We start from the raw sequence: 13,674 nt of genomic DNA, 5'->3' as shown, positions 1-13,674 counted from the left end.
GTGCCACTGGACTCAAATCAAACCAGAGATTGAAACCCCAGTGGAAGTAGATCTTCAAGTCACAGTTCTGAGAAGACCTGGTTTCCATCAACATACCTGGGGCAAGAAAATAAGGTTAACACCAAGAAGGGAAATAGGGGCAGGGCAGAGAAAAGGTGGAAGGACTTTTCCTCTTGGGGGTTCTCCCGTTTTGTAAAACATGGCTTACACAAAGTAAATTCATGTTGGTCTGAGCCCATTGGCACTTTAAGACCAACAAAGTTCTATTCTGGGTATAAACTTTTATGCGCATGCACATTTCTTCATGCTTTATCATGCAAATATGTCTACCTGCAACAGACAAAACACATACAAACACTTCCTATGCAGACAGCTCAGTTTGCAAGGGCTGAACAAAGGACATTTGGGAAGTCGTTAATGCATGTGGCTGCTGTAAATCCAAGGTGACTCGAGGGCACTTAAAACACACACAACTCTTAGGACGTGTTTCATATATTCCCCGTAATCCTCATGACAATCTGGTGGACAGGCCATTGCTACTGTTCCTTTACTACAGCTTGTGCCTGCAAAGAAATGACTTGTCCACAGTACCCCAAGAGGGGTTCCGTGCTGCCTAAAATTTTCAGCTGGAGATCCGAAAGCTCAAGTTCATGCCAGTCCAGCTGAACTTATCTCTGAATTGATCAGCACCAGGCTTTTCCTTTCCTTCAGAATCTAAAGCTTGACAGATCGTGTCACAAAAAAACAAATGTGAAAATGAAGGGTCCCTCCTTCTCCTGCTCATGCACTGTATCATAAGGCAGCCCACCATGCGCAGAAATCTCTCTTAGGCTCTGACTGGGGTGTAAAATCAAGTCACTGCCTGAGGACAACATTATTATTAGCCAGCATTTTTAAATTATCACCAGGTAACCTGGTGGGGAATGAGTGAAGACACCTGTCAACAATGCAGGAAGGGACCCCAGGAGGCATTTCTCTTGAAAGCTGCTTGTCAAACATGCAGTACTTATTTACTGCGTTGCGGGGAGAACCAGGTGTATGAAGCGCTAACAGCAAGCTCACGTTTTACCAGGAAGGGTCCAGCCCTGAGCGGATCGACGGTGTGCTCCCAGCTGCCCTGTCAATTGCTGCGCAACTCTGCCATTTCCTCACCACACTGTGACATATTCTTTTAAGACCGTTCTTAATCCAGCATTAAAACAGCCCCCACCCCTGCAAGAAGAGCACCAATCCACTTGTGGTGGGAGAGAAGGAAAGTTAACGTGAGCTACAGTGGTGCCTGACTCCACACTCGGTGATGTGCAAGACATGGAGGACATTTCCCGAGAAGCACCAGGATGAGGAAGATCTCCCCTGCAACCCCGGGGAGCTGCTGACAGACTTTTGGGTTCACTACAGCAGGGGTAGTCAACCTGTGGCCCTCCAGATGTCCATGGACTACAATTCCCATGAGCCCCTGCCAGCATTCGCTGGCAGGGGCTCCTGGGAATTGTAGTCCATGGACATCTGGAGGGCCGCAGTTTGACTACCCCTGCACTACAGTGTACTCCAGCCAACTCCGTGCAGGGCAGCTTCTTATGGTTACCTGGGGCTCTGCCAAGCAATCAATGCCCAGCCGCCTAGCATAAGGCAGGAAGCTTTCACAGGAGTGAATGACCCAGAGCCGTCACTCTCACACGCGGCGTTTTTCCAGTCTGTTTATTACTCCTCCGAAGAACAGCCCTGCCTCATTTAGGCTCTGCTCCTTCCCCCCTTCCACCCTGCTTGCTCCTGATTAAGCAGTCGAGGCATCCTATTAGCTGTTATGTACAAACAAATTTCATGCGTCTTGGGTTTTATGGCTTTGATCAGTCCTCCCCCCCAACACCCCCCAAACCTCTTCCTGGGCATGCCCTTATCACACCGAGGCTTGAGGTGCCTCCCCAGACCGCACAAAGGAGGAAATAGGTTCTCAGGTGGGATGATTCAACACTGGTTGATTCGACACACACACAAAACAGGCTGCTGAGCCAGCAACATCTGCGAAAGCAACGTATTAAAATAATCCATTCTTGGGAGCCACCAATGGTCTGGAGCTTCCGGAAAAATCCCTAGCACATGGCGCTACCAGGTGGTCAAGGGAAGCGTGAAACATATATGTGCAGCATATTTTTTTAAAAATCAATGTGGCAACTTGGCTAGATCCAGGTAGGGAGCCAAGTCTCCCTGTGGCTTTTTCTATGACTTGACACAGCCCCTGGGAGTAATTTCCCAGGGCCATTTGAAGTCAGGAGAATGGTGCTGGGAATCAGACTTCAAAAACCCTGAGCATCGCTGTCCCAACCTGAACTGGTCTCCTACATGACTTAAAATTAAGGTTCTTAGCCCCACGTGTGGCCCCAAACATAAAGCTATACAAATCACACGTGTTAGTGGAGCTTTGCCACTTCACCTTACTTGAAAGCAAAGAGGCACTGAAGACCCAGTGATGACACATTGCCTTCCTTTCTGGATGCAAAGAGGGGAGTTGGGGTGGATCACTCCTGCCTCCCAAGGGCAGGGATGTTCCTCTTCTGTCTACATAGCCAGAGACAGAATGTGCTTTTGCTGCCAGCCACTAGGCAGCAAAGGCTGTGGGATCTCCTTTCTTGAAGGTCTCGTCTTGCAAAAGCGCCAAGAACAAGGGGAAAAAATAATTAGCCTGCCTGTCCAGCTTCACAAGCTGTCTGTTGTACAGTGGCAGCCTTAAAAAGGGAGGAGGGTTAGGGTTTGATCAGGGGCCAAAATAAATCTGGTTCCAATTTACAAGCCATTACCTTGTCTGAGATCTCTGCTGCCACAGGGGAGTGGCATAATCCTCCTTGAGACCCACTGAGAGAGGCTGACTACAAATAAATGAACATTCAGAAGTCTGCTGTAAACCACAGCAAAAGATTTCTCTGCTTCAGGCAGATGGTCTCCAGCATCAAAAGAAGAGCTCAACTCAACACATAACCTGCAGTTCCAGCCACCTTGAGTAAGTTTTTGTAGACAGGTGGGGTGTAAACAACTATATATGCTTCTCTATCTACTGGCACACAAGTACCAGCACTATTGCTGCCGATGGCCAATACAACGAGAAGACTTACAAAGAGAACATTCTGTTTTCCCAATCTTCCCTGCCCACCTCGCTCCCAGCTGCCATCTCTCAGCCCTGCCCCCCCCCCAGAAAAAACCCTCATCAAATGAGCCATTTGTTACCAACACAAAAACCTGACTTGTCCCATCAAGGGAGGGAGGGAAGGGCCATCAAGCACTTCCATGCCACCTCTAGTGCAGGATGCTCCACATTACAGAAGGAAGCCGATACATTTTGACATAACAAGCCGTACTGGTTGTTACATTATTATTATTAATTAAAATAAAAGGCTACCCTTACGTCACATACAAGCGATTCACTGAACCTGGTTGACAAGACCATGGAAGCATTCCCTCAAATATATATTATGCATAATTTAAGGAACAAGTGGACTCTCTTATACGGCTGCATCAGGGTATATAACGTAGGTACTTGAAGGGGTTATGGAAGCGTGTGAGAAACAGCCACGGCTGCCTGGAGCACAACACGCACACACAAAACATGCCATAAACTAGGAGAAAGCACACAAAGGAAGTGGCGAGAGGGAAAGATGACGTCAGCCCCTGCCTCAATTCATAAATGCTAACCGCACAGAACAAGGCAAACGCTGAACGGCCCCTTGCTCTCTCCGATTCCTGCTTAAAGGGAATGCACATCTACGGTTTGAGGGCTTTAAAATATGCTAGTAAAGCAGCACTCTGTGCTTGTCAAGTTTCGCTGGCCACAGGGAGGGCTGGCAGGGCAGGGCGGGGAGCACAGCATAATCCTAGCCCATTCTATCCTGCGGCCAGATCAAGGAGCGTTTCGAGAACTGCCAGCCAAAGCAGAGAGGCTGCCTGAGCAGAGTTACTACAAGCACTTGAGACCTGTAGTTTCAAACACAAATGCACATTGGTGGGCCCCAAGGATCTGTTAGAAAACAGCTCAAACCCTCCCTAAATTAAAAATAAGGGTCCCACGTGAAAATCTAATGACTTTACATATTATGGTTAGAGCCCATTTTTTAAAAAGAAGGAAGTCTAACCTGTAATCGTTTTAAGCACAATAAAATCAGAGTCCAGTAGCACCTGGAAGACCAACAAAGATTTATTCGAGACGTGAGCTTTTGAGTGCTTGCAGGCCGACCTGCACGGCTACCCATTTGGATCTTGTTTTAAAGCAGCACCTACAGCTTCTTTGGGCCCGCCCCGACCCCTCCACAATCAGGGAGCTGGTTGGAGCCCAGAGCTGGTTGCCCCACAGGCTGATGCCTTCGCACCGCAGTTATGACCCTGCTTGGCTTCACAAAATGGCCTGGGCTGCAATGCTGTGAGCACTTACCTGGGCATAGATCCCACTCAAGGGGACTCTGAAGTGAATCAGCATGCGTAGGAAAGGGCAACAGGACTTCCTTTCCAGACAGAGTAACTGGCTAGCTTTGTTTGTTTTAAAGAACAAGACAAAAACCAGGAAGAAGAAACAAAGATTCAGCCTCCATGGCTGTGATTTCTCCATATCAGGGGTAGTCAAAACTGCGGCCTTCCAGATGTCCATGGACTACAATCCCCATGAGCCCCTGCCATGCTGGCAGGGGTTCATGGGAATTGTAGTCCATGGAGGGCCGCAGTTTGACTACCCCTGCTCCACAGAGCCTCCGGGGGGGGGGGGGGGAGTTACGCCCAGAGTAAACGGAGAGAAGCTGGCAGGTCTCCTCAGCTGCAGTGTGAAAACAGAGGAAGCTGCCCCCTTGTACAAACGCTCCAGGGAGGGCCAAGGCCGCATGCCCCCCAGAGGGGCTCGGAAACAAAATCTCAGTTGCAGAACAAGAGCCAGAGCTGGTTTCTGTCTGGGGAAACAAGCAGCAGTTGACTCCGGCGGGTCCTCCTGTCACATCAGCTGAGATCAAGGTTGAGTAAATATTGTAAAAAGGCTCTTTCTCCACCCAAGCCAGGCACCAATTAAAAACATAAAAGGCATTCCAGCGCACGCGGCTGCCCCACTTCAGCAGGGGGAGGGAAAGGCGACTCTCTCCCTCTAAAAAAACCCCACAGAACAAACCTGCACTGTTAGAGCCTCGCAACCAGTCCTTCCCGAGGGTTTTAAAAAAACGACCCAAAAACACAGTTCACCTGGCATAGCACGGCTGCCTTTGTTCCGCTTGCAAAAGAATGTGCAGAAGCCAAAGCAGTCCCCCTGCGAAAGGGAAACTTGTAACCTTACAGCGTCCTGGCCGGTGCAGGCCCTCCCGGCGCCTCCCTTTCGGGGGGGGGGGGGGAGGATTTCTCCGGCCGACCCCGAGTGCGAACGAAGCGGGCCCGGGGGGGGGGGGGGGGGTCCTGCGCTGCTCGCTTCCAAGAGGCACGAGTTTCGCGACTTTGTTTCACTTCGACCTAATTTCCAAGGACACGAACGCCGGATCCACCCGCGAGGGGGCCGCCGCTTTGGCCCCGTTCCGAGGCCTCCTTGCGGGGCCCAGGGGCGCCATGGCTGTCAAGGGCCCGCCCTCCCCCCCCCCCCCCCAAGCCCCCATGCCCGCGCCTGGGTCGCGCACTCACCGCAGCCAAGGCTCGCACTGCACGAGGGGAAGAGTGCCCGGGCGGGCGTGCGGGGTGGGCCCCCCTGCCGGCGAGGCCAGCAGCTGCTGCTCCGGGCTGACCCCGGCGGACCCCGGGCCGGTTCTCCGGAGCGCAGGCAGAAGAGGGGCGGCGGCGGCGGTCAGCCCCACATGCACAGCCCATGGGGGGGGGGGGGAGGCGGCGGCGGCGGCACTTGGCGAACAAAAGGAGGCCCCGCTTCACTGCAGCGCCGCGCCTGGGCCAGGCAGCGGAGCGGGCGAGAGGCGGCGGCGGCGGCGGAGCAGCAGCGGCATCGCCCGGGCCGCCGGAGGATTTAAAGGCGAAGCGGCGGCGGCTCGGTGGCCTTGGCGCAGCGGGCGGCGCATGCACTAGCGGGCGGCCCCGCTCAGCTGCCTGCCGCTCCCCGGCCGCGGCCACCTCCACATGCTCCCTCCGGCTGACCCAGCCGCCTTTGCTTTCAACCCAGACGCGCCGGGAGAGAGAGAGAGCGAGGGAGAGCGAGAGCGCCGCGCAGCCTCCCAAAGACAACAAGCGGCGGCGCGCCGCAAAACCCGGCAAGGACTCCGGCCCGGCGCTGCCTGGGGGCGCTCCAGCCCCGCCGCTCTTCCCAGGGCGCCCCTGGCAGGGCCTGGGCGGGCTGGCTGGCGACTACCCGGGCGCACCGGCGCGCTCCTCCGCCGCCGCCGCCGCCGGGAGACTGGGGGCGGCTCTTTAACAGCGTGGCCAGCTCGACACGGCAGTCCCGCGGAGGAGCATCCCCACGAGCGAGCGAACGAGCGCTGCAGAAGCAGCAGCAGCAGCAGCCCGGAGTATGACGGCCGAAGCCGGGAAGCGCCTCCCCTCCGCGGCGTCTCGCAAGCGGAGATCAAAACACTCCTGCCGCCGCCGCGGGGCGGGAGGCCCAGGCCAGGCAAGCGGAGCGGCGGCGGAGGACGCTTCCCAAAGTGGAAGCCGGGTGGGCGAGGAGCCAAGGCCGGGGCTGCCGCGGAGGCCGCCATTAAGCCGTTTTGTTAAAAGCCCCCCCCCCTCCTCCCCTTTTCCCAGCAGAGAATCAAGAGTCCCTCCAGCAAAGGCAGGCGGCTCTTGACCTTCCCCTGTGGGACATGAAACACGCCTGGGATGAAGGCAGAGGAAGGCGCGAAACCCGCAGCCCTGCAAAGCAGATGAAGAGTTGCACCTCCAAAACCTGCCAACCAAGCCGGCCGAGCCCACCCACCACCCCCCTCCCTCCCCAAAGTCATTACAGCCATGATCAGCAGAGCCAGAGAAGACTCCAAGGGTGGGTCAGGAGAAAGGGGGGCCGATGGAGCCATGCCCAGGCTCAATGCATAATTTTTTAAAATAGAAGGCAGACGTTTCTGCTGGTCCAGTTTGGGGAGTTAGTTCATTGCATGCATCAAACGGTTAGCAGGATAGCAGGCTCCCCATTACATCAAGCCCCCCTGGACTCTCAAGCAGGGTGTTCCGATTCTGCACACTGTGGGCCCAGACACACCACCTGCCGCCTCACTCAGTGGCACATCAGCAACTCACTGGGCTGAGGGCGGGAGGCACGATCAGCCGCTGCAAAGGACCCTTCCTGCCAGGATGGCAGGCACTGATGATCCCCAGGAACGGAGGCTCACCGGGACTGCTTATTATCTGCTCCAGCTAGCGTTTGTTTTGCATTGTGGCGCTTCCCAAGTCCTTTGCGAGATGAAAGGCCCGGGCTCGGAGCCTTAATCTATTCCGCGCCAGCGACAAGCAGCTGCCTCAACCGCCAGCCCAGCTAATGAAGTAGAACACCCTTGCCACCCGGAAAGGCCGCCGTGATCAATACGCTCTGAAGGCAAGCATGTACCGCCAGCCCGGCTCTCTCCAAAGATCAGCGGTGCACATTAGCTTCTCAATGGGAGCCTCTCCAAGGGGGAAGGCGCTGGGCGAGAATAAGCTTCCTAACCGGGAGGCTCAGTGACGGAACGGCAACAGCCAGAGCCCCCCCCCCGCCCCCCAATCAATCCCAGAGTCAAGCGACAAAGCCGACGCTGCGCGTAGCCACGCTTTCCCATTTTTTAATCAAGCGTGGCCTGCCACACAGGCAGCCACGGGAAGGACGGATGGCTCCAACAGTCGCAAGATGTAGCGCTCGCCTCCCAGCGATTCCAGAAGAATTAAGCCTATGCGGGCTACGTGAAAATCCCTCGTCTATCACCAACGTGGCCATCACTCTGCACAGCCGAACGGGCTTGTGTGAAGGAGAGCCCGCCGAGGCAGAATTCGCAGGACACGGTTTTTCCCGCGGCGGAACTTCTGCAGCTGTCCGTTGTACTCTTGCCACGTTTGCGTATGCGCGCGCACTTCTGAGATGTCTCCAGCGCTGCCCATGTGCCCTTGAGAACACACCCTCTTGGGTGGAGTCAGGCCAGACACTCAGGTGGGGACAGGGGAACTGATACAGGTTGGCCTTTTCTTCTAAAGTCTCAACCCCCCCCCCCCCCCCCGGGTTCAGAGCCAGATGAAACCTGCCTGCCTCTAGGAAGAAATCAAGACCCTCAGAATAAAATGAATCCTCGCCTGATAGCGTCAGCATCTTGCACAAATTTACCCAGAACTGCTATAATTCCTCAAATGGAATAAGAAGATTAAACATGTGGGGTATATGGCAAGGGCGTTGGACCCACCTGTTTCAGCACAGGAACACCAACCCACTCACCTGGCACCTGTCCACGACGAGGCCTCTTACAGCTAACTCACCTGGGAAGCGTGACACAATTATTGACTTTTCCCAAGGACAACTAGATCAAGCCAACGATAAAACCAGCTGAAGTGTGAATGCTATATTTCTCCCGTATTTCTGTGCCGGTGCAGAGAAGCCTCCAAGGTGGCCGAAATAATAGGAGAGCCTCTTCTAACCATGACTGTCGCAAACCAATCAAATAGTCAAGGAGTAGTGTGAACACAGCATCCTGTGTTACCTTGGGCAGAACATTTGGGCTAAATCCTGAGTGTGTGCACTACAGCTATATTTTGGGGAGGGGGGGTATTTACTTTAATTTTCAAGCAGTGATATATTTCTTTCTCCCCCCCAACCCCACCCCCAAATCCCAAAGAGATAAAAACAATGTAAAAACCACATGGATCACTTTAAGATTGAAGAGAAGGAGTAAAACACACAGCACACCAGGGAAGCAACATAACCACTGTAGCCTGCCGCAGAACAGCAGAAGTCAAAGGATATCCCTGTTGATGCCAGCTGTAAATGCCAATCTGTATTAATAACTAGCAGCAAAAATGGCTTGGGATAGGATTGAAAAGTCTAAATAAAATTAATCCCAATGAATTTTTTTACACCACAATGTTACAACTTTATTCTTCTCCTCTTGTGTCAGGGGAGCGTCAAACAGGGAGGGATCTATATGACCTTTCCAAAATTTAAGGTACACTGAAATTACTTTCCAGGGTAGTAACATGAATGAGAAGAACTGGTTTTTATACCTTGCTTTTCACTACCCAAAGGAGTCTCAGAGTGGCTTCCCTTCTTCTTCCCACAACACATAATATTCTGTGAGGTAGGTGGATCCAAGAGAGCTCAGACAGAACTGCTCTCTGAGATCAGCTCTAACAGGACTGTGACAAGCTCACACACGGCTATCCGCATGTGGAGGAGTAGGGAATCAAACCTGGCTCGCCAGATTAGAAGTCCACACTCCTAACCACTATACCAAACAGGTACATCACGGGCAAGGCGGGGCCACATAGGAACTAGGATTTGTTCATGGTTCATATCCCATTTAGCCCATGTAACATGAACGATTGCCTCACAACAATAGATAAACTATATTTACATATGTGGGGTGGAAATTTTTCCATGGCCTAATACAGCATCAGGGAATGTTGCGTCCCAGATCTCTGACTCCAGAATTCCCAGGCATCCTCGTCCTTCAAACTGCCCCGTCCATCCCACAGAGCTGTCACAATGCGTGCCTCACTCTGCCTACAAGAGCACTTCAATGCAACCTCTTCCTAAATGCTCCCTCACAACTCCCCAGCAAGCTTTACAAGCTGAAAAACAGGCCAAAAGCTTAAAAGATCGCCTCAAATGCAAGACCTCATGCCCTGTTGGGCCTCGTTCCTCTCTTCCAGCCTGCCCCCATGAGAAAACAACAGGGCCTGGAGAGGAGATAGAACTGGCAGGGGCTCATGCTGGCAGGGGCTCATGGGAATTGTAGTCCATGGACAACTGGAGGGCCGCAGTTTGACTACTCCTGAGATAGAACATGCGCTAATGACCCTTTTCGCACACTCTTGGTTGTGCCCTCTAAGTTTTGCCCGTTTCAAGTGGTGCTAGATGTGCACAAACAACCGTTTGGAAACTGTAAGTGCAACTTATCTCAGAGTTTGCTCACCCTCTTCTGCGTGACGCTCAATTAACCCCTGCTCCACAGATGTCCCTGAAGCATTCCAGAATGACTAACCTCTCCCGCTATTATTGGAAGATCAGGACAGGCGCTTTGAAAGAGCCATGCGCAAGGGCTAATTGGACACCTGACAGATGAACACTGGCCGGTCATTCCCTCAAATATTCAAGATCTGAACAGGCTTCTTCCTAAATGCATTTTACCACGCAGCTGGTAAAAGCAGTTGATAGGCGACTGCCACACAGCCAAAGCATAAGTCTGACGGACATGGGACATGGATTCTCGTTCTGGACTCTGGCTTTACGTTGTAGGAAGAAATGCCTATGGAGCATGACACAGAGCACCACAGAAGACAGGGTTCGCACCGACCAGAGAGAGCGGGAGTCAACACCCTAGGTCATTTGACAGCCTGCAGTGCTTGCAATTCAGGTGCAGCACCCTTGGGGGAGGGGGGGAACAGCCCACAACATACTCACCCAATCAGCTTGGTTGCCTGACGGTTTGAAAGGGCTGCTCCCGATCCAGAGGAGATGCAATCCAGGCCGTGTTTCAGCGCCGTCTCCATTTATCAAAACAACCCTGTCATGTTGAGTACCATTAACAGATAATGAAAGGAGACAAGGGGTGCAGTTACAAGCAAAGCACTCTGCCTTGTGCAGGCCTAAGCATGCAGCCAAGTGAGCTGACATCTGACTTTATTATAAGCATTATAATTAAATAGAATACCTAGTTTAAGTAACATTAAGGTTGTGACACAAACCAACAAAAGCTGGGGAAATTCTGAGTTAGAGCTTTGACACGCTGTCATTAACTCCTGCTATTTTTCAAGGGGGAGGAGAGAGAAAGCTCTTATTCAGAAATGCATGGGGTTTGTGTGTGTGTTTGTGTGTGAGTGTGTGTGTTTAGATTTTTCTCTCTCAAAACAGGCAAACGTGGCTTGGGTAGCAAAGCCAGATGTAACTTGAAGGACTCTCCATTCTGAGTGGTTAGATCGGCAGCTCCCAGGCTGAGCCCTCCGGTTCATTCAGCTCCCCTAAATTATGACTTGCACACCTCTGCTGGCCTTTCTCTGCACAACACACAACCACGGGGGGGGGGGAACGGCTGGAGCTGTCCAGGACAATGCAAAGAGGGCCCAGATAAACTGAATGTGCAAGAACAGGGCCCTCTACCAAGGATTGCATTTTTGGCATGCCAGGTCAATGTGGAAAGGCTTCAGGTGCTGAAAGGCCAGTTAATATGGAAAAGGTTCCCTGAACGCTAAACATTTGCAAGACAGACGGGAGGAAGCCTCTTTGCCCCACAAAAACAAAAAATACACCATTTACTTAATTTATACCTTGCTTTTCTTCTCTCCTCTCCTCTGTTTCAACCTCACAACTACCACTCTGCAAGGCAGGTTAGGCTGAGTGTGTGTGACCGGCTCCAAGGTCACCCAACAAGCTTCCATGGCAGAGTGCAGATTTGAGCCTGGGTTCCTCCCCACCCCGGAGCCCAGCCCTTAGGTTCTAACCCAGGGGTAGTCAAACTGTGGCCCTCCAGATGTCCATGGACTACAATTCCCAGGAGCCCCTGCCAGCATCTGCTGGCAGGGGCTCGTGGGAATTGTAGTCCATGGACATCTGGAGGGCCACAGTTTGACTACCCATGTTCTAACCACTACACTGCATGGGAGGGACAACATCGGGTGAAAAGAACCTGCCCGCATGCACAGGGCTTCAGTGCATTGCAAAAAGGTGCAGGAATAATTTATACCCTCCTGCGAGAGCTTTAGTACACCTGAAGCACATTAAATGAAGATATACCGCGAGATCTATCGACTAACAACCATTCTCAGAAATTCCTTCTGAGAGAATTAGCTCTTATCAAGGCATGCATAAATACTTCACCTCCTAGACTAACTGCGCCAGGAGAAGGCGGCAGCTGCTTAAAGGCTACCAGATAAACATACTTCAGCCGGCAAAACTAATTGTAAGAGCACTTTGCCTTATCAGATAGATCACATTAGAAATGCATTATTAAAATTTACTAAGCACTTAAAGCTGAACAGGTCACAAGAGTTGGGGCTGGGGGAGGGAAGGAAGGAAGCAGAAGAGGGGGCAGAATCACAGCCAACACCACTGGGGGGGGGGGGAGGTTGTCTTTCAGACCAAATTTAGCACACTCTGTTTAGCGAACACCAAGAGAGATTGTTAAGCCCGTTCTAAAGAACAATGGAGACATGATCTTGACAAATGTTTCTAAGAACAGGTTGGATGTGCTTTTGCATGGTCTGCAATCAGACCAAGCAAACCTGTTCAGCGCATACGAGACAAAGTTTAGGGTGTGTTGACGTTGACACCTTCCCCTCCTCTTCCCAGTTTGGTTACATCTCATTCACATTAGAATGAGAAAGTGCATTTCTGCAAGGCCAGGCAGGGAAATGGGGTGGGGGAGAGGAGGAGACTGTAAATCATCTAAGAGGTGACCCAAAAAGGGGGTGAGGGGGTTACAAGGTGTGCCGTTGGGCTAACAATTCAATGGGGAAGGAGAATTCCTTCGCTCTGCTTCCAAGAGGTCCAGATGCCCTGGGCCACTCCCCCAGCCCTTACGATCCCAAATGTTTAATTATTCAGGTGATTTGTATCTGGCTTCCCAGCAAGAAGACTCCCTAAACTGCCACACAGATAGTAAAACCTCAGACTCGGCACACACAGACATTTCCAGCACATCTTGGCATGTAATTTGCAAAAAATGCACGGCTCAGAATCTCAAAACAAAACTACAAGGCTCCACATCTAATTGCAGGTGGCTCCTTCAGTCAGACACGAAGCTCACCTAAGAGTCAGGCCAAGAGTCGGCCAGGGGAGTTTCTCTGGGAAGAGTAGCGTACCTCACGGTGCCACTTCCAACAAGGCCCTGGGGACATGGCGCACTGTATCAGGCATCAGGGACACTTTCAGTAGAGCTAAATTGCCTGTGGAACAGGGAGCAACAAGTGCAAGAAGGGCTCCCTAAATGCAATCCTCACTTCCCACCTCCCTACCTAAAATGGCACTCAGAGCTGGTTCAGGTGTCACTCCTATCGCATAGTTAATGCTACACAGCAACAGGAAGAAGTGGAAGGCACGGGAAGGGGTGGAGAAAAGAGGAGAACGCTGATCTGCTCCCAGCCGTCGCTGCACAGCACCCTACACAAATTAACCACCTTTTTACTCAGGGGGAGGAAAATCTTGGAAACCTTCCTGCAGCATCAAACAGGCCTGCCCCAAGGAAGGTATCGGGTGACTGAAGGGTTCGTGGACTCACTTCCCAATGTTCTTGGGCTACCGTTCCCAGGGTTTCTACATGGGAAGCCATGGGAATCGGGCCTGAGTGAAACCCAAAGATTTGCATCAGGAGCCTGATGGGAATTGTAGTCCATGAACATCTGGAGGACCACAGGTTGACTACCGCTGCCCTAGTGCACACAGAGAAACTAGTCAGCCAAAAGGTTGCCAAGTGGAGGATTCCAGAAGTCACAGCAGCAGAGACTTAAAAATCAGTCCTGCTATTCCTTAAAAGGGGAAGAGAAAATTTTAATGTCCCCTGTTTCCATTTGGGGTGTGTTTTTATTCTTCTCTCTGGGATGCAGTCGCAGAGAAAT

At 52.1% G+C, this 13,674-nt stretch overlaps 1 protein-coding gene across 6 annotated transcripts in view; it reads right to left on the bottom strand.

Moving 5' to 3' along the window:
• RERE (arginine-glutamic acid dipeptide repeats) overlaps positions 1–13,674 on the bottom strand; it is a 220,896-nt gene that overhangs the window by 162,589 nt on the left and 44,633 nt on the right. The window contains exon 1 of one of the 6 annotated variants that reach the window (XM_077312432.1): positions 5,632–6,214. The exons of 2 other annotated variants lie outside the window; for them this stretch is intronic. The gene's annotated coding sequence lies outside the window, so the exon portion shown is untranslated. Of the gene's footprint in view, positions 1–5,631; positions 6,215–13,674 lie in introns of those variants that run through there. 3 more of the 6 variants (XM_077312431.1, XM_077312428.1, XM_077312433.1) reach the window with 3 other exon arrangements.

This window comes from Paroedura picta, chromosome 15 (assembly GCF_049243985.1).
Source record: "Paroedura picta isolate Pp20150507F chromosome 15, Ppicta_v3.0, whole genome shotgun sequence".
NCBI lineage: Eukaryota > Metazoa > Chordata > Lepidosauria > Squamata > Gekkonidae > Paroedura > Paroedura picta.
This window is presented reverse-complemented; position numbering and strand designations above follow the sequence as displayed.